This window comes from Vulpes vulpes, chromosome X (assembly GCF_048418805.1).
Source record: "Vulpes vulpes isolate BD-2025 chromosome X, VulVul3, whole genome shotgun sequence".
Taxonomy (NCBI): domain Eukaryota; kingdom Metazoa; phylum Chordata; class Mammalia; order Carnivora; family Canidae; genus Vulpes; species Vulpes vulpes.
This window is the reverse complement of record NC_132796.1, coordinates 36,968,792-36,991,629: the sequence shown is the minus strand read 5'-3', so window position 1 is coordinate 36,991,629 and position 22,838 is coordinate 36,968,792.

The window sequence follows — 22,838 nt, the reverse complement described above, 5'->3', positions numbered from 1 at the left end:
CACAAATACTTCAACGACTCAGCCCAAACACCTGCAACTTGCTATAGTAACAGACTTTGCTTAGTGATAGCCTTAGCAACCAATTATAGTCAGTCAAGATTAGCTTTCTGCTGCCAACACCCAATCAAAAATTCTTTGTCAACGATGTATATATACAAATATTCCCTTTTTGCTTTGTAAACCCCTGACTCTTACTCCCTAGAAGGACACTATTTGGGTTCCTACTCAAATCTGTGTACCTCGAATTGCAGTTCTTTGATCCCAAATAAACACTTTTCTTTAATTATTGCTTCTTGACAATTTTAGGTTCACACCTGATATAATGGAGACTCAGGAGCTTGAATACTTGAAACTCATGAAATGGTTTCTTGGTATCGTGTGTGGAATCTACTGTCTTATGGTTCCAGTGGGGAGAAGAAAAACGTGAAGGACTGTGGGAAAGTAATCTTAGATACAAATCCTATCTCTGGAGAGACTATTAATTAGTAGAAAAAGACAAATGCAATAAAGCACAAAAGGTAGACAGACATATCCATCTTAATTAAACAGTTATGATCATAAAAGCTGTAGTATTCTCCTTCCCATCAATGCCCTTTACCAAACAGGAGAAACATGAGGGGTGGTGGCTATGTCACGTGGATGACTATTATGGGCTTCAACTTGAGTGTGTCTTGAGGCAAAGCTCGCACTCATTTGCCTTTGCCATTTCTCCTTTTGGTTCACTGTACATGATAACTGGTAGATGCTCATAAAATATCTGTTTAATGAATGAAAAATGTACTGTTTGGTAGGAATGTTAACAAATAGGGAATTGGAAATTTGGCCTGTGATCTCTTAAAACTCACATCTTTTCATGGCTGATCTGGGCTCAGATACAAACATTTCTGGTAGTGCTGTCTTAGCTGCATCATACCACCTTCCTAAGACTTCCCATCTGAATGATGATTCCTCTCAAGGAGAGCGGTTGTAGGCTAATGACTTGATCTGCTCTGTTGCCAAGGAAAGGCGTTGGAAGAAGAAGGATTTTCAGTCACTTCCTTCCAGTGATTCAATCTAAGTATTTGAAAATCTCTTATCAGTCTGTTTTCTAAGGAACATTTTTCTCAACTGATTTTTAGTTATTACCTATTTTTAAAGCAAGACTGAATATTATCAGTCACTTGACCCTAAAATCATAGTCTCATAAAAAAGTTAACCTTTTCCCCATTAGGATATTTTCCAATACAGTAAAATATTCTTGCAATAAATGATAAGAGTAAGTATATGAAGAAAAATTGCTTGATAATTTCTGTCTGGGGAAAGGCTAATTACTCTCATGAGTAAGACTAGAATTTTAAGTATAAAATTTTGATATTTGTTAAATTTTTCAGGGCTCAACTTCCACAACAAGTATCTGCACATTCAGATTTACTAGTGTGGATTATGACATGTGCAGAAAGGAAAGTTTCTGTCTCCAGTCACTTGTAAAGGGGCTTCTTACCTGGTCTGCACATCCTGTTCATTTGAACTATAATTTATCATCTGGGCCCACCAAGTTCAAGTACTTAACATATAAGCAGATATTGAGGGGATTTTTAAAACTCTTAAAATAATACAGATAGAGAAAAACTGAAAATACATTGGGGGAGAGAACCATGTATAATTAACTTTAACAGAATCACATGCAACAAAGTATAAATATTTAGAAATATAAAATTGGCACTTAAGTGAAAATTCTTTCTTTCTTCCTACTTTATTCTGAAATGGATTGACTATATTAGTCTTAGAAGATGAAAAGATACATGACTAGAATTCTGAATATTCAAATCCTCAGCTAACTGTTGGTGTGATGAGAGGCAGATCAATGTGAGGATCCTAATCTTTCATGAGCTAAATGGAAACACAAAACTAGCTTTTGTCTTGTTAGTGGAGACAGGGTGGCTTCCAGGGCCCTTGTTACCAGGTACACTTGCTAATCTTGAGCCACACCATCTTTCCAATTGATGGCAAGTAGAGTTAAGGAAGGATTAATCCAAGGCAAAAAATAGAAAGGGAAATACCTATTCCCTCCAGAGACAAGAGCAGAGATATCCTGTGCTGACCATCCATGCACTTGAGGAAGAAAAATCCTCAGAGATTTGATTCAAAAGAGAGCTGAAGCTTGAAGCCAAAGAAAGGATGATTGGGAGCTTTTTCTAACCAAGATGCAGTAACTGGGACTAGATTTACCACTCCATCTGATACAAATAAAATACTAGATGAAACACACGAAAGGGTAGATTTTAAGTCATTGGATGTCAGGCTATAAAGGATATGATCTCTGAGAGACAGAAACCTACTATTGCCCCAGCTTAAAGTTTTGAGAGAGTTTCTAGGCCATAGTGTATTGAAGGTAAACCCAGATGGAATGCACCAAACCCCTTGAGTTGAGTCGATATTGTTAGGAGGCTTTGGAGAAGTAAAAATAGAGTTAACAAAACATAACACTGGAGAGAAGAGACTACACAGGAAGAAAATCCTCCAGATTTATAAAGGGTCCCTCTCAAGTACTCAGCAGAGTACCCAACTGCATGTACATGTAAGAAAAATATCCAAAACCAAGAGAAAACCACCCAAAAGGACTAGAGGGAGGAGCACTTGGTGAGAACACAGGAACATTAATAGAGCCTGTTCTCACCAGCTAGACTGGTAATCTTCATAATTCATGGAGTACTGAATAGAGTCATTAGAAGAATTTTGCTTCAGTAGTGGAAAATAATTAGTCTTAGACTAAATGCTGCTCCATTCCTGACATACAAGTTTTAAAAGCAAGACCCAAGAGGATTAAATTGTTTCCAAGTAACTTCATCCCACAGCAAGATCAAGAATATTTGTAAGAATACAAAAATACCCAGCATCCAACAAGGTGAAATTCACAATGTCTGACATCCTATTAAAGATCATGAGGCAAAAAAAAAAAAAAAAAAAGATCATGAGGCAAGTAAGGAAGCAGGAAAAAAAGAGCTCATAATGAAGAGAATAGTAAACCAACCAACACAGACCCAGAACAGGCACAGATGTGGCAGACAGTGACATTAAAACAGTTAATATAACTCAATTTCTTATGTTAAAAAAAGCCACAGGGAAGATTAAACATGTTAAGTGGAATCATTAAAGATCTTTTAAAAAATTAAGATCTAAACAAAAATTATAGAGAAAAAATCCACAATGTGTGATATGAAAAATACACGGGATGGTTTGAATGACAGATTTGATGTTGCAGAATAAATGATTAGTCAACTTAAAGATGTGGTATAAGGAACTATCTGTAACACAGACACTAAAACACAGAAAAGAAAAAAAAATTGAATGAATAGGTCACCAGGGAACTGTAGGACAACTTCACACACTTAATGTGCGTATAATTGGTATACTTATGGAAGAGGAAAGATAGATGTGGATAGAAAAAATATTTGAAGAAATAACGGCCCCCAAATTTCCAAATTTGGTAAAAACTCAAATCCTAGAGATCTAAGAAGATCAATGAACCTCAAACCAAGAAACATGAAGAAAACCACACAAAGGCACACTATAATCCCATTCTCAAAACCGGTCATAAAGAGAAAATCTTAAAAGCAATCAGAGAAAAAAGATACATTACCTACAAAGGAACAAAGATAAAGATGACAGCAGATTTCTGATCAGAAATAACGCAAAAGGACAGTGGATCGACATCTTTAAAGTGCTGAAAGAAGTAAACTGTCAACCTAGAATTCTCTACTCAACAGAAACAGCATTCAAAAATGAAGGTAAAATAAGGACCTTTTTGGACATAAAAATGCTTGAAGAATGCAGAAGACTCATATTACAAGAAAGGTTAAAAAATCATATAGATGAAAATCTAGATCTACACAAAAGAATGAGGCACATAAGAATAGTAGCTATTTGGTAGCTATTTAGGTAAATATGTGAGATAGTTTGTTACTTAAATCTTTTTAAAGACAACTGACTGCTTAAACAAAGGTAAAACTAATGTAGAATAATGTAGTGGGGTTTACAACACAGGTGGAGGTAAAGTGTATGGTAACAAAAGCACAAAGCCCAGGAGGAGAGAAATGGAAATTTACTATTTAAGGTCCTCATACTTTCTGTGAAGTAGTGTAATATCAAATGAAGGTAGACACTGACAAATTTGAAATGTATAATCTACATTAAAACAGTAAAAGGCTCCTTCCACAGTTTGGCTATCGTGGCCATTGCTGCTAGAAACATCGGGGTGCAGGTGTCCCGACGTTTCATTGCATCTGAATCTTTGGGGTAAATCCCCAACAGTGCAATTGCTGGGTCTTAGGGCAGGTCTATTTTTAACTCTTTGAGGAACCTCCACACAGTTTTCCAGAGTGGCTGCACCAGTTCACATTCCCACCAACAGTGTAAGAGGGTTCCCTTTTCTCTGCATCCTCTCCAACATTTGTTGTTTCCTGCCTTGTTAATTTTCCCCATTCTCACTGGTGTGAGGTGGTATAGGGCAAAGCAAATAGTTACAGCCAATAAACCAACAAAGGGATTAAAATGAAATTATAAAAAATAATCAATCTAGGACCTAAAGGGTATTATGCTAAGTGAAATAAGTCCAATAAAGACAAATACCATGTGATTTCACTTATATGTGGCATCTCAAAAAGCAAAACAAATGAACAAACAAATAAAGCAGAAACAGACCCATAAACACAGAGAACAAACTGGTGGGTGCAGAGGGGAGAAGGTGGAGGGATGGGCAAAATGGGTGAAGAGGAGAGGGAGATACTGGCTTCTAGTTATGGAATAAATAAATCACGAGGATGAAAGGTACAACATAGGAAATCTTGTCAAAGATATTATAATAGGGCTGTATCGTGACAGATGGTAGCTACACTTGTGGTGATTAAAGCATAATGTAAAGACTTATTGAATCACTATGCTGTATACCTGAAACGAATGTAACATCACGTGGTCAGTACACTTAAATTTAAAAAAAAAGTTTTAATTGATCTAAAAGAAAGCAGAAGAAGAGGACAAAGAACAAATGAGACAAATAGAAAACAAATAATAAGACAATGTAAATCTGAATATATTAATAATCATATTAAGTGTAAATAGTCTAAATACCGCATTAAAAGGCAGAGGTTGTCAGATTAGATAAAAGCAAGATCCCACTGTATTCTATCTACAAAAAAGCACACTTAAATATAAAAACACAAATAAGTTAAAAGTAAAATGGTGGGAAAATATAGACCATGCTAACACTACCCAAAAGAAAGCTGGAGTGGCTATGTTAATAATTACCCAAGAGTAGTGAAAGCATTTATTTGTTCATATGAAGACTTATACATAAATGTTGGTAGAAACTTTATTTGTAATAGCCAAAAGCTGGAAACTACCCAAATGCTCAATTATTAGGTGAATGGATAAACAAATTGGGGTATGTATATTTATAAATGGAATATCATTCAGTAATAAAAAGAAACAAATTAATGATACATACAACATTATGGATAAATCTCAATATAATTATGCTATGTAAAAGAAGCTAATGCAAAAAAAAAAAAAAAAGACTATATAGAATGTAATTCTAAGATCATGGTGGTGCTTTCTTCCCTGACCTATTCTAGCACTCTTCATTCTTGAAGATGAATTTATGAGGAGGGAGGCAAAAAACAGCCTTGAATTTACACTTAAAAACAAACATTACAGCACCTGGGTGGCTCAGCAGTTGAGCATCTGCCTTTGGCTCAGGGTGTGATCCTGGAGTACCGGGATGGAGTCCCACATCGGGCTTCCTGCAGGAAGCCTGCTTCTCCCTCTGCCTGTGTCTCTGCCTCTCTCTCTGTGCTTCTCATCAATAAATAAATAAAATATTTTTTAAAAAACAAACATTAGACAGATAAAAAATATATGGTATATCTTATATATAAAATTTATATAATATATATACACATATATTCACAAATAGCAAGTGAGAAAATGAGGAAGTTGAGGAGAATGTACATAAGAAAAGTAAGTTGAACCCACATGTGAGGTTAGGAAGAAAATGCTTAGTGTAAATGCAAGACCTGTGTACTCATAAGATGGAGTCATGAATTTGGCTTGAAGCTTTCTAGTGATCAACTCAAAAGGGAAAAATGTTATTTAATTTGGCCAGAAAATAAAAACAAAAATGACTTGAGAGGTAGTACAGCAAAGGCCAGAAAGAAATTTCTTCTATGATGTCATACAAAGAAGACAAATTTAATGCACCAAAAAATATCCAAATATCCTCAACAACACTTGCAATAAATATAACAGAACCAGTTTCATTGAATGTGGTCTTGGAATGTCCCTCAATGTAGGTCAATGACATAGAACCAAATTGTGATACAATGAAAACAGAATTTGGGGAGAGAGGGCACAGGCAAAAACAACATGGTCCAGGTGTGTGGCTCTCTGAAGATTTAAGTATCTTTTATCAAGGATAAATTTTAGAGTTTTTAGAGAAATGGGAGTTTGCCTGTCTCTTGATTATCTTTGATTCACAGAATAAGGTTTTTGGTAATATTAGTTAAAAATGAATTCAATGTTATACTCCTCAAATGGATCTGAAGTACATATATTCTATGTTGCTGGTGAAATCAATGTTTAAAAGTTAAAAAAATAAAATGTGGAACTCATGCAAAGCAAAACAAGTACTCAGTGGCTATAGAGGTCATCAAATATGCAGAGAGGGCACTGAATTTTTGAAAAATAATTTTGGGTCCTCCCTCCTATATGAATTAATAATAGATGATTGAGAATCAAGATTCCTACCATAGAACATGCATGCAGGAATTTTAGGCTAAAGGTCTTCCAAACACCTATTACCAAATGCCAACTGTGACCATGAAAGACATACAGATGGATGATATGGAGGTAAGTAGATGTAGGTAGGTTGGTAGTTGATAGACATGATGCCTAAATTTAAGGGAGCATATTAGGAAGCCTCCTCAAAAGATTTGACCATCAAATCCAACTGCATTTTTTTCACCAAAAGATATTTACATGTTGTGAGTTGGGTGAGGGGTTTGTTTCCATCTAAACAGTGATGAGATCCCTGATGGAATCACTGGCAATAGCTCTGAATTATCTTTTCCTGTTTTTGCACAAGTTCTACTCATTCTTACCTGCAAGATTCATGCTGGGTTTGCCACAAATTGGTTATTTATAATGCAGATTTCTTCGTATCAGATCTTCATCACTAATTACAGTGAATTATTAGAAACCATAGGCAATCTAGGATCCAGCAATTGCATTACTAGGTATTTACCCCAAGGATACAAAAATACAGATTTGAAGGGGTACATGCACCCTGATATTTATAGCAACATTATCAATGATAGCCAAACTATGGAGAGAGCCCAAGTGTCCATCAACTGATGAATGGTTAAAGAAGATGTGGTATGTATATACAATGAAACATCACTCAGCCATATAAACAAATCCTTGCTGTTTGCAATGACATGGATAGAACTGGAGAGTATTATGCTAAGTGTAATCAATCAGAGAAAGACAACTACCATATGATTTCATTCATGTGGAATTTAAGAAACAAAATAGATGAATATGGTGGGGGTTGAAAGGAGAGAGGAAAATAAATCATAAGAGACTCTTAATGATAGAGAACAAACTGAGGGTTGATGGAGGGAAGTGAGTGGGGGATGGGCTAGATAGGTGATGGGGATTAAGGAGGGCACTTGTGATGAGCACTAGGTGTTGTATGTAATTGATGAATCACTGAATTCTACTCCGGAAACCCATATTGTACTGTATGTTATCTAATTTAAATAAAAATTAAAAAAATAAACTATAGGCAATCAATTCAGAAAAAAAGATACTCTGAAAACTCTCTACACTTTCTATTATTTACTCACTATCCTGAGAATGGTTTAGCTATTTATTTTCATGTCTTTTCCTCCTTTGGTTCCTTCCTAAGCACCTTCAGTTCTCAGCCCCAGTAGAGTAATGGGGTGGAGGTACTAGTATAATACCTCTAATTTCCAGATTGGCCCCAATCTAAGAATAGATCTTCAGTTGTACAAAAAAGAAAGTTTTAAGCATTTCCTGTGTGACACTCCAGCTCCTGCAGCAATTGGACTCTAAGGGCCCTTCCTTAGCTACTTTTGATCTGCCTCTCCCTTCCATCTCTTGCTACATCCATAGTTAGAGATCCCTATTTGCCCTCTCTTATACATCCATATTCTGTTCTTACCACTACATCATTGCCCATGGCAGCCCAGAGCACTCACACTGCTTTCTATCATTTACAACTTGCTATCTTTTAAATTTCACTGGGAGCTTGAACTTCTCCAGGACTCTATATTCTTCCCAACACTTCCGTTGCAACACTCTTCTGCACAGGTATGTGTAAAAACAGTACTAATACCAACTGGGTTAGGTTGGAACGGTTACACTGTCTGCACTGTGTTGGTTGTGTAATCTTAGATAAGTCCGGTGGCCTGCCTTAGCCTCTCTTTGCTCATCGATAAAATGGGAATGATACTACTTAAACTCCTTCAATTCCCACAAGTTCAAGATGTTTACAGGAACCAGCTTTGCAAAAGTTCTATTCCCTTTTTCCTGCATGACTCATACTGATGTTGCCACACATTGGTCCCCTGTAAATGCAGGTTTCTTTGTATCAGATCTTCATCACTTATTATAGCAAACTCTCAGACTCTGTCTGTAAGCAGGGGGTCACCAGACCAGCAGCATCAGCATTAAGTGGGAAGTTGTTAGAAATGCAAATTCTGGGGCACCTAGGGTGGCTCAGTCGGTTAAGCATCTGCCTTCAGTTCACACAGTCATGATTCCCAGGTCCTGAGATTGAGCCCTGAGTCAGGATCCCTGTTCAACAGAGAGTCTGCTTCTCCCTCTGCCTTTACTGTCCCTCCATGCGCGCACTCTCTCTCTCCCTTTCTCTCAAATAAATAAATAAAATATTTTTTTTAAAGAAAGAAATGCAAATTCTCAGGCTCCACCCCAGGAGCCTGAGAAATAAAAAATAATGGGGTGGACCCAGTCATCTGTGTTTTAACAAGTCTTCCAAGTGATTCTGATTCATGCTAAAGTTTGATGGGGCTAATTACCTTCTGATAATTTTATTCATCTACACTTGTTTAGTTCACTGTAAATTTATTTAGCTCCTCCCTTGAGCCTGGAAACTTCCTGAGAGAAGATTGTGCTCCAAATGTCTTCCCCATCCCCCGCGCTCACTAAAATCCTGTTGAAAGATCATTTCAAGATAAATTATCTTAATATGCGTCTGTATTATAGCCTGAAAAGATCAGTTAGCATTTCTTTTTTCTTTTTTTTAAGAAAAAGAGCAATTGGATTCATAATACTCACAGAAATGTAGTTAATTGACCCATTTATTTTTCACAAATGTTGAAAAAATGCCAGGCAAGAAAGTGCCAAATGGAAGGCTCAGTTGGCAACTCCTACATGCCTTCATCCTCATATAATTTTCCCAGGACTTCAAACATCAGAAACTATGGTGAGGAAGGAGTGAGGAAAGGAAGGGGTAGGAGACTTAATGAAAGAAGCTCTGAACTTCTCCCAGGGCCTTAATATTGCAGTAGTACAGCACCCTGAGGAACCACAATGATGCTCCAGGCTCGACAAAGTGACTGAAAACATTAACAAAACCAATTCTTGTACCTATGTCCTGATTTTAATTTACATTTGTTTTTCAAAGCCAGACTAAATAAAATCAGCTAAGATGCTGTTATAGTCACTCTATGGAAATTCTGTAGAGAATAATCAATGCTTTTGGAGTCAAGATCATTTTAAATTCCAGATGGAGAGCCATATTTTCCACCTGCTATCATTCTATGCAGAGGCTTCTAATAGTCAATGAAGTCACTAAAAATACATATTAATAGAATGAAAAATGATGACAACTTGCTCTCTTTGAAACACATTTTAATATGGTGCAAAGCTCATCAATATTGGAATTTTTACTACTACAATGTGGTTACATAAGATAATATTAGATATCATCATTTTTGCTCCTCTTTAAAATAAAAAAGCCTAGTGAATATTTGAATATAGCTTTATCTGGCTTTCATAGGCAAGAATATGTTCTGTACATTGTGCACAGCTCACCCTGAAGTTCTACCAAATAATAAGAAAACTATGTTCTCAGATGATTGTTCTGTCCTAGCATAGTCAATGTTCTAGGGATTTCTTGTCATTTCATCTTCTAAAAGTTTAGCATTTAGAAAAATACAATTCCGTGAAGGATTCTCAATATTAATTTTTATTGGCATTTCTGTATTTCTGGTTTAATTTAAAAACAGTAGAGCAATGAAAACCTAAGAAGCAATATCTTTTTGACTTGTGTGATTACAAAAAGGTCTTGCATTGGACTCATGAGGCAAGTAAATGCAATCTTTTCTATTATTCTGTCAATATTGACTTTAAGAAAATTGTTCATTTCAATTTAGGCTTATATCCTGTGAAGCAGTCTTAGTAACAAAACTCCAGGACCCTGTTGACTACACACTGTCGTTTTACTCTTGATTTAATATTAATTTCCTTTTCTTAATCCCATGTTGTTCTTTCTTTTTTTCCATATGCACTTGTCCTTCAAGTGAATTTTCTTGTCTTTCAGGTTTTCCATTATTGCAAGTTGATTATTTAGTATCGAAAAACAGAAGGGAGGTAGGTTTTCTCTCATTATAAAACTTTTTTTTTTTACTCTAACCCCTTTGAAAGATTTTCCTGAATCTTTATCCTCCAAGTACTCCTGACACATCTCAAAAATTGCATAATGGAATCAGATAAACTTCCCAGGTTGTTTTAAAAACTCAAATAAATGAAGGAAAATGGAAGAGAAGACCAAAGTAGAATTACTATTCCAATTATAAATAAGATATAAATAATTTTATAGGTTATACTCAGATTACCCTAATTTCCATACCTATGATACCTATGTCTATTGGGCCAAAAAAGATGAAATGGGAGAGCTAAAATGTATATTCGTTCACATGTTTAAATATATGATAGTTTCAACCTCACCTCCTGAAAATTCTTATGGATCTCTGGCTGTGCCCTTCCAACACTTTCCTTCTGAGATTTCAACTTCCTGTAGAGCTTTGCTACTCTAGTAATTAAGTGCAGGGCCTGATCTCCCACTTTTTCTGCCTCATCACTGTAGAAGGACATCCTTTTTCTATGCTGCCAATGAGACTATCTGACTTAGCCATGTAGCTTTTTTAAATCACGGATTTATCCATTTCAGTATTGCATTGACTATCCAGTGCAATGGCCCCCAATAGCCATCCAGTCTCAAAACCTTACAATTACTACTTTACTCAAAAATCCCAAATGCCTGAGACGTTGTACTTACTGGTGCATTCCACTCCACCAATATCCCACAAGAGTTTACTGCCGGTGTAAACTGTAACAATTATACAACCACAACATGCCAGAGGCTTTCCATAGTCCAACTACCACCAGCGTTGGACTCTGTATTGATCCATCTTCAAAATACCATTTTAGACTGTGCTACCTAGGATCACTTCCTCGGTGAACCATCACAGGTCAGATTTCTGGAGAAAAAGACTCTAAGACTCTGAGATGTGCATGCAGAGAGTTTACTGGGGAATGTTCTTAGACCAAAATACCTATGGGAAAGTCAGGGAAGCAAGATTAGGCAGAGGGAGAAATTGAATGATGGTACAGTTGTGCTAGCAAATTCAGCTAGTCTAATGGGGGTGTTCTGGAGCCAGAATGGCCCTTCAGAGATGTCCTGCCTTGAGACAAAGAAACCATCCCTCTGTATTCCAGCATTGACCAATCATGAAATATAACCTTATTCAGAGCTGCATCCTCTGGCCAGGGGTAAGTTCCAAAGAGGGCACAGCTGTGATCTGCTAGTAGCCAACGCTCCAGGCAAATGGTGGAGTGATTCTTTCCTGAAAGGGCATCTGAGTGACATAGCAGAGTATCCACTCCATCTATAATACACCAGGAGATCTACAAATGGATTAGTGCAAATAATTTTAAGTAAAAAAATCAATCCACTGAAAAGGAAATTCAAATGGAAGAAAAATATTAAAATATGTTCAACCTTATGAGGAATTAGGAAAATTCAAATTAAAACAGACATTTGCATATCAGATAATATATATTTTTTAAAAATTGATAATATTCCGTGGTGATGAGAGCACAGGGAAGTGAACACTTCACATATTGCTAATAGGAGTGTGTGTAAGAACTTAGCTGAACAACCTGGATGGTTATATAAGATCATTAAAATTCAAAATAAAATGCCTATTTTAAATTAATTTATTGAGTTAATGCAATCCTATTGAATACACGAGAAAATTATTTGTGCAAATTGACAAGCTGATTCTAAAATGCATATAGAAATGCAAAAAATCAAAACTCACCAATGCCATGTTGAAGAAGGAAAAGAATTGCAGTTTTCATTACTAATATCAATATTTATTTTATTTTTTTAAGATTTTGTTTATTTATTCATGAGAGACACACAGAGAGAGAGAGAGGCAGAGACACAGGCAGAGGGAGAAGCAGGCTCCATGCAGGGAGCCTGACATGGGTCTCAATCCCAGGCCTCCAGGACCACACCCTGGGTGGAAGGCAAGCACCAAACCACTGAGCCACTCGGGCTGCCCCTAATATCAATATTTATTATAAAGAGACAGGAATTAAGATAGGGTGTCATTGGTAAAGGATAAACTAATAGACAAATAGAACAGAATAAAAAAAGAAATAGACCATCCAGATTAACATACATGGTCATCCAATTTATAATGAAGGTGCCAGCTACTGAAATGTATTAAGTATGGGTGGACTTTTTAATAAATAATTCTGGCTCAATGAATTAGATTTCCACGCGGGAAAAAAATAAAACTTGAGGAATGCCTGGGTGGCTCAGCGGTTGAGCATCTACATTTGGCTCAGGGCATGATCCTGGAATCCTGCATTGGGCTCCCTGAGAGGAGCCTGCCTCTCCTCTGCCTATGTCTCTGTTTCTCTCCCTTTGTATCTCTCATGAATAAATAAACAAAATCTAAAATAATAATAATAATAATAAAAATAAATAAAACTTGGCCCCTACTTCATCCTACATTAAAAATGAACTCCAGGGGTGCCTGGATGGATCAGTCAGTTAAGCGGCTGCATTTGCCACAGGTCATGATGCCAGTGTCATGGGATCAAGCTCTGCAATAGGCTCCCTGCTCAGCAGGGAGTCTGCTTCTTCCTCTGCCCCTCCTCCCTGCTTTTGCTCTCTCTCTTTCAGGTTCTCTCTCTCTCAAACCAAAAAATAAATCTTTAAAAAATGAACTCCAATGGGAGACCTAGCAAAGCAATAGAGTTTCTGAAATAGCACTATCCAATAGAACATTCTGAGATGATGGAAAATAAGCAGAGAGAAAGTTCTCTTTGCTAACACAGTATCCACAAGTGATTATTGAGCAATTGGAGCTTGACTAGCATGACTGAGAAACTGGGTTCTTAATTTTATTTAATTTCGATTAATTTAAATGTAAGTAGCACATGTGGTTCCCATACTAGGTATTGTGGTTCTGTAAGATAACACACGAGAATTTCTGTGATAACTGTTTGATGTGATGATGATGTGTTAACTTGACTGGGCAGAGCCATAGTTTCAAGGGAGATTCTCTGGCTAGAGCTGAGGAATGGAAGGGAGGTAATAGTCCTTTTGTAGCATACACAGGCCTAATATGGGTGCTCCTGTAAAGGGAGTTTGCAAATGTGATTCAAGTTCATAATCAGTTGACTTCAAGTTAATCAAAAGGGACATTTTCAGGGTGCTTGGGTGGTTTAGTTGGTTAACCATCTGTCTTCAGCTCAGGTCATGATCTTAGAGTCCTGGGATGGAGCTCCACATCAGGCTCCCTGCTCAGTGGGGAGCCTGCAGAGGGCCCCTGACCCCGCTTCTGCTCTCTCTCTCTCTCAAATAAATAAAATCTTTTTCTAAAAGGGACATTTTCATTGTGAGTCCAATTTAATCTGTTGGAAGACCTTTGATAAAGGCCTTAGGCCTTTCCTGAGCTCAGAGACTCCAAACAGCACCTGGGTTTACAACTGCTCTCCTATCCCTCTTGGAGCTTCCTACCTACCTGCTGTCTGTGGACAATAAGCTTTACTCATGTTGTGCCTGCTGGTGATCTTCCCATCCTGCCTACCTGCCTGCCTGCCTGCAGATGAGCTATAGCCCATGCCTGTGGGGTGCCAGCCCACTCATGATCCTGCCTTCCTGATTGCCTGCCCTACAGATTTTGGGCTTGCTTAGCTAGGTTCCCACAAAATTCACTAACAATAAGGGAAATGATTGGCTAATTGTACTCTGTTAAAATTAGGAACTTCTCTTTATCAAAAGACTGTATTAAGATGGTGAGGCAATTCTCCGACTGTGAGAAGATATTTTATATATATATATATATATATATATATATATATATATATATATAATGTTCAGAATACAGATTTAAAAAATGCTTCCAAAGATAGGGATTTTAAAAGACCAATAAAAGGTTAAAGTGAGGTCATATAAGGGGCTTTCATCCAATCTGACTGTGTACTTATAAGAAGAGATTAGAACACACACATGTGATGACACTAGGAGAAGGTTATTTGCAAGCCAAAGAGAGAGGCCACAGAAGAAACCAACACTACTGACAATGTTGATCTTGGACTTCCAGCCTGCAGAATTGTGAGAAAATTAACTTCTGTCATTTAAACCAAAAAAACAAAAATGGAAACAAAAATCTTCAAAATCAATGGGAAACTGACAACTTATTTCTTCTCTTTTCTTCAATGAATAAAAGATATTATTAATGGAAATTTCACAAAAGGAATTATCCAAATAGTAGCCAATGAAAAGGTGCACACCTTCATGAATTATCAAAAAAGTACAATTAGAACCACAATGAGATTCACACCAACCAGAATGGCTAAAATTAAAACAGAAACAACAACAATAATAGTAAAGTTTGAGAACCTTATAATATCATATGCTGACCAAGGTGTGGAGCTACTGGAGCCCTCGGATGATACTGATGAAAGTATACATGAATACGTTTGTTTTGGAAATCTGAGAAGGAGTGTGTGTGTGTGTGTGTGTGCATGTGTGTATATGCATGTTTAATTTCACATTTTTTTCAACTATGATTGGTCCTTTTTTTGTTCTGTTAAGAAGCTTTGCCAATTCCAAGGTCATATATTCACAATATATACACAATGATCTTTTATGCATTCTTATATGCTTTAATATTTAAGTCTGTGATCCATATCAAATTGATTTTTATTTATGTGTGAGGGAGAGGGGGGTCAAGGATCATTTTTTTTTTCCACACAGATATTCAATTGCTCCAGACCTACTCATTTCTTGCTCATTGAAAAGACTCCTATCTCCTCCATTGAAATGCATTAGTATCTCTAGTTCTTTTTTTACCTTAAACTAGAGATAAAAAGAAAAAAGAAGTTGTGTGATTGTAGGATTCCCCATTGTAGGATTATCCCATTCTTTTGGGTAAAAGAATAAAATAAGTTTGGATATTTTAATATGAGAGGATGTAGGATTATCCCATTCTTTTGGGTAAAAGAATAAAATAAGTTTGGATATTTTAATATGAGAGTTTGGAAAGGTGTACAAGTTAAACAAGGAACATTCACATTGGTTACCTTGAACAGGGGTGGAGATTGAAGAGATGGAGGAACAGATTATGAGCTGTGTCCTCTTATGCCTCTGTATTATTTGACTTATTATGCAATGTCTCCTTATTCTTGTGACTTACAAAACTTTTGATAAAATGATGAAGCAAGACAAAGCATCTGGGGGATCCCTGGGTGGCTCAGCGGTTTGGCGGCTGCCTTCAGCCCAGGGCATGATCCTGGAGTCCCGGGATCTAGTCCCATGTTGGGCTTCTTGCATGGAGCCTGCTTCTCCCTCTGCCTGTGTCTATGCCTCTGTCTCTCTCTCTCTCTCTCTGTGTCTCTCATGAATAAATGAATAAAATTAAAAAAAAGACAAAGCATCGGTAATGCAAAACAAGGAAAATAATCATTCCCTTTTTTGAAATTTCTCTTCTGGGCCCCACCATCTTCTCCCTTGCATCAAAGATGTTTGTATATTTGTCCTGATTGGTACTCTTAAAAAGTGTGCCATCAGGTAGTGGGACTCATCTTTGCAACCCTGGTGTAGCCCTTTCCAGTACAATGGAAGATTGTAAACAGATAAAAGACACTGAGCAAAGCAGGGTTTTCTTCTGTTTGGCTCCGTAGGTGACATTTCTGAATTAATTCTTTTATGGTAAATAATAATTTCCTTCGCATGAATGCTAGATCATTATATGGCTCTCTTTCATTTTAAAATCTCATTATTAATAGGAATACAAGCCTTTTAAACTAGATACATAATAAGATGAGTTCAAAAGGCTAGCTTTGAAAACTAGCTCAGCCATTAACATGGACTGCACTTCTTATATTCTGAAAGCCATGCTGAGGATTCATCTGTTTCTCTTTTAACTTTTGCATCTAATTAATCTTTGTCTGAAGGGCATGTTCCTGGTATTCAGAAGCATGCCTCAGTGGTGCTAATGTGCAACAGAGTGACCTTGAGTGAGAAAACAATTTTCACCCAATCGTTTTCCAGCCAATTATCTCCAAAGGTACAGAGAAGGAGTATTCATTATGCTCTCCTCTCTCACAAGGGAAAAACATTGAAAAATTAATTGTGTTTCCCTAAGAGAGATTATAAACCTTCACATAATATATTATGAAAGGGCAAGGTATTGTTGACGCAATTTTAATATACCTTGGAATTTTCAGGCAGCCCTGAGGGGATCTCCAAATACGGTTTAGTTGTCTATAATGTATGCTTGGTAAACAGGAAACTCCTAAAACAAGGACCTAAGTATTGAAATGAGAGACATTTTTTTAAAATACATGTGGGATTTTTACATATGCAGTGTAGAAGTCATACTAATGAGCACTTAACAGAATGGCATCCAGGCCCCAAAGAAGACACAAGGTTGGCAAAAAGTGCTCCAATAAATTAAAAGGTTTCAGATCAATAAACACCAACACCTACGATACCATGCTTTTGTCTTGTAATTGGCGCTAACATCAGGGACATCATGTAAGAGTGGGAAATACTTGAAAATTCACAGCCTGGTGAAAACTGTTTGGGATTAAGAGAAATCTTAAAACCTATATACAGGACCACAGTCAAGTCATCAAAAGCAAAGTTGAATCATGCAAGGTCCTGAATGTCTTGCCTTGCAGTCAGTGGTGAACCTATTTGATAGTGTCATATACTCAGATACATGTTTTAAAGGATTATTTGATCAGAGGAAAAATATCACATAAATATCTTTACAAATCCTCCCAAAGAATGTGATAAAATTTGACATCTTGTACTGGTAAAACTCTTAGTAAAAAAAAATAATTATAGGAACACTTATATTGCATTTACACTATGCCAGGCACTGTTTGATACATTTCACATATTGTAAAGATATATTTAATCGTCACAACAAACTTACATGGTAAAAATATTATAGAGTATGGTACTTTGATGGAGCAGATTCTTTAAGAAATCCAAAACAGAGAGTGGAGGGAGGAAGTAGTGAGGTTAGAAATGAAAGCAGGTTATATCATGGAATTTCTTGAATGTCTCGCTAAGGAATTATATATACCATCTTGTGCAGGTGAGATGAGTCCAGACAGGGGTGTAACATGATCAGATGAGTGTTTAAGAAAAATGAACCCATGAAAGGAGAAATGCCATATGACTATCACTATAGATACCAAAAATGCATTTGATAAAATCCAACTTTTAATGTTGATGAAGTTCTTAATTAAATCAGAGTAGAGTAGTAATATATAATATTTATACATTATATGAAATATCATTGTTTTATTATATTGTGTAGTATTTATCATGTTGTATTATATTATGCTATATTATATAATATATAATAACATATATGCTAAATTATATAATTAAGCATTTTTATAGCAATTACTATGAACCAAGCACTGTTCTAAGCATTTTTTCACACTTTTAAATGAATTTCATATTGACAGAGCCCTATGAGGCAGTATTATTATTGCCATAATACTCAGATGAAGAAATTAGTACTAAAAATTTAAGTAACTTGCTCAAGGTTGTGCATAGCACCAAGGAGGCAGAACCAGAATTTGAATCAGGATAATTTCTTAAATTATGTACATTTCAAACAAAAGGCCAGCATCATGTTTAACAGTGAGAAACTCAACAAATCCTCAATAAAGCAAAAACAAGGCAAAGATACCCATTATCATCAGAAATATTTATAATGTTCTGCAAGTACTAGTCGATGCAAAAAAATAAGAAAAAGGAATCCAAGGAATAAATGTTGGGAAAGAGAAGGTAGAATTTTTTTTCTGCAATTTTGTAAGTGTAATTTTTGAAACCTTATAAATTAGCAAGCAGACCATTCACAAAATCAATTAACTAATACACACAAAAAGTAAGCTGCCTTTACACAAATAAAAATCACTTAGAATTAAATAAAAATAAGAAATAAAATGAAAAATTTAAAAATCATTAGAAAACCCTGCTGAGGAAAAGCCAATGACCTTAGAAAATGTCAGTGCCCTTTAAGCAAAGGCCATTATGAACATTCTCAGAGATGAACAAGTTAGGTTTGTGGCTCATTGTCATGAGGGAGAAGGCAGACCACAAGGGATCATCTCAGTTAAGAGGATGCCAGAAAGGACTTATTACAGGATTCAGGCTCACTTCTGGTGCTTTAGGAGAGAGTCCACAGGAGACTTTGTTCAGGATTGTGTGCTGTCAGGAAATGGAGGTAATTCTGTGATTGAGGCTCTTAATAAATCTTCTCTGGAAAGAGAAGATTCAAGTGAGGCCAAAGCTCTAACTGATAAAGAAACAGCAGTCACTCATATTAGCTGGGAGAGGGATCATTTCTACGGTTCAGAAAAGTTCACATTTTTGTCTGTGTTCAGATATGATTACAGAAGAGTCTGGCTTTTGTCTTGATCAGGGTTACAGGGTGGCCTTAGTGGTGTTGGTGTTCTATGAAATATTTTTTTGTTTATGATTACCAGGAAAGGGCCAAGCCAGTTCCTGGATGTCAGGCACTGCTTCCCTCTTTCTCAAAAGGAATAAAAGATCTCAAGCTGTACAAGTTAAAACACCTGGGGATAAATTTAACAAGGAGGGGGATGTAATTGGGAAGGAGCTCGCTGAGGGCTTCTGAGTTGCTGACAATGTGTTTCTTGACCTGAGTGGTGGTTGCATGTCTTCATGTTATAATAATTTGGTAAGCTAAATATTTATGGTTTTTGCACTTTTCTCTAAGTGTGTTATGTTTCACAATATTCAGATACATTAATATTTATTCAATTTAATTTAAATTTATCAAAATTAAATTAATTTATTTAAAAATACACTTCCTCAAAAGAACTATGATTCATAAATAGTAAATAAGTAGAACACAGTCTGTATTAGTCAGGGATCTCCAGAGAAACAGAACCAGTATGATATATATAGAGATATATACAAGAAGAGATTTATTATAGAAATTGGCTCACATGGTTATAGAGGCTGAAAAGTCCCACAATCTGCTGTCTGCAAGTTAGAGACCCAGGAAAACCAATAGTATAATTCAGTCTGAGTTCAAAAGCTTGAGAACTGGGAGCTCTGATGTTGGAGGGCAGGAAAAGATAGACATCCCTGCTCAAGAAGAGAGAGAGAAAGAGAATCAGCCCTTCCTTTGTTTTTTTTATTCTATTCAGAACCTCAGTGGATCAGATCATGCCCATCCACACTGCTATGGGTGGATCTATCTACTCAGTCTACTGAATCAAATGCTAATCTCTTCCAGAAACACCCTCACAAACACACTCAGAAGTAATGTTTTAACAGCTATGTGGGCATCCGTCAGCTTAGTTAAGTTGGCATGTAAAATTAACCCTTACACAACCTCTCTTTGTAAGGACAATTATGATTACATTTAGGACCCATCAGATAATCCAGTATCCTTACAGAGAGAGGCAGAAAGAGATTGGACATAGAAGAAAAGGCAAGATGATGAACGAAGCAAGATGTTGCATGACTGGCTTTGAAGATGGACAAAGGGGCCATGAACCAAGGAATGCAGACAGCTTCCAGAAGCTCTTTTAAAAAAGAAGGAAAGAAAGAAAGAAAGAAAGAAAGAAAGAAAGAAAGAAAGAAAGAAAGAAAATAAATGAAACAGATTATTCCTTAGAGTTCATACTTTGATTTCAGCCCATTGAAACTGATTTTAGATTCCAGAATTGTAAGAAAAGGAATGTATGTTTTTTCAAGCCACCATGTTGGTGGTCATTTGTTACTGCACCAAAAGGAAATGAGTACGGAGTTCAATGAGAGTTTCTTAAAGGAACATGTAGCCAACAGAGCCACATGTTGCTGAGATGGCAAATTTCAATTCTGTTGCATTTAGAAACACAGATATTGCTGTTGTCCTTAGTGAAAACCTTTGTCATCAAATGATAGGAACAAAAGCAGATGGGAGTGGTTGAAGAAAGGAGTGGGAGGTGAGGAAAGCCTTCCTATATTCTGGAATCACCACTGGAAATAAATGAACATCTGAGGTGGCAAGGAGAATTATTTTCCATTTTTGCTATTCTATAGTCTTTGGTTTAAAAAATAATAAAAAATAGTTTTAAATGGTATAAATAAAAAAGACATCATTAAAATAGCTAAATGAAATAAAACAGATGAACATCTGGGAAAGGAAAAAAGAGAGAGAGAGAGGGAAGCAAACCATAAGAGACTGTTAACTATGGAGAACAAACTGAGGGTTGATATAGGGGATGTAAGTGGGGGATGGGCTAGATGGCTGATAAGGAGGGCACCTGTTATGATGAGCACCAGGTGTTATATGTAAGTGATGAATCACTAAATTCTACTCCTGAAACCAATACTCCATTATATGTTAACTAACCAGAACTTCAATAAAAATTTGAAACAATGGGCAGCCCGGGTAGCTCAGTGGTTTAGCGCCACCTTTGGCCCAGGGCGTGATCCTGGAGACCCAGGATTGAGTCCCATGTCGGGGTCCCTGCATGGGGTCTGCTTCTCCCTCTGCCTCTCTCTCTCTCTCCTCTCTGTGTTTCTCATGGATAAATAAATAAAATCTTTAAAAAAAATTTTTGAAACAAAAAATAAAACCTTTTTGCCCACTAAGAATAAATAAATCAATAAATAAAATACAATTGCTAAATGAAGAATAGATAAGATAGGAAAAATCTGAAGGCAGGGAGGTCAACTAGGTGTCTATAATAATAGTCCAAGTGAACAGTTATGACTTCAATTGAGGTAGTAAGTTTGATGGTGGGAAAGAAGGATAAATATGAGAGATATTAAAGATGAGGAATTGCTGATGTTAGGAATGCAAACTGGTTCAGCCACTCTGGAAAATAGGGTGGAATTTTCTCAAAAAGTTAAAAATAGAACTACCATACAACTCAGCAATTGCACTGCTAGGTATTTCTCCAAAGCATATAAACATAGTGATTCAAAGGGATACATGCACCCTAATGTTTATAGCAGCATTATCAACAATAGCCAAACTTTGGAGAGAGCCCAAGTGTCTATTGACTGATGAATGAATAAAGAAGATGTTATATTCTATATAACAGAAATATTTTATATGATACATGTATGTTATATGTATATTGTATATTATATTGTTATTGTATATATGTATATTACATATACACAATGGAATATTACTCTGCCATCAAAAAGAATGAAATCTTGCCATTTGCAAAGATGTGGTTAGAGCTAGAGGGTATTACACTAAGCAACATAGAGAAAGACAAATACCATGTGATCTCATTTGTGGAGTTTAAGAGACAAAACAGATGAACATAGAGGAAAGGAAGGAAAAATAAGATAAAAACAGAGAGGCAGGCAAACTGTAAAGGACTCAGTTCTAGAGAACACACTCAGGGTTGCTGGAGTAGAGGTGGGTGAAGGGATGGGGTAAATGGGGGTGGGGATTAAGAAGGACACATAATGTGATGAGCACCAGGTGTTGTTTGTAAGGGATGAATCACTGAATTCTATACTTGAAACTAATATTACACTGTATGTTAATAAACTGAAATTTATTTATTTATTTTTTTAATAAACTGAAATTCAAATAAAAACTTGAAAAAGAAAAAAGAAGATAAAAAAATTTTAAAATATTTGGAATTGGTGGCACCTGATCACCAATAATGTGCATAAGGGTGAAAAGCAGTGAGGTAGCCTACTTTCTTGCTTGAGTGACTGAGTAGGAAGGGGCAACATTTATCTCCATGGAAAACATAGGGCCCAGACAATCTGCATTATCCATTCTCATTTCCTGTTTGTTGATCTTCTTTTCCCCATTAAATTATAAACTCATAATGTTTAATGTTTAATTTACATTTCCTCTACTATCGTTTGCCCCACATCCCTGGACCAGAATCTGCAGATGCTCCCTGTTTGGAGGCCAAGCATGGGCTCAGCAGAAATTTCTGTGTGCTCCATCTTGTGCTAGATATTATGTAGAGCATGGGATTAATAGAATGTTCTTATCTGTGGAACCGAGGTCCAATGAGTGATGCCGTGAGACATCTTGGTACTTCAGAAGCATGAGCTCCTGGAAAAGGAGACAAAAATAGGACAGGTAGTCTGGGGAAGTTGCAGAAGCTTGCCCTAGGAAGGAAGGCTAAACAGAGAATCCATTGTCCTAAGGGCACATATTGCATGTCAGGCATTCTAACTGTGGAGGCCCAATCTTCAGATTGGT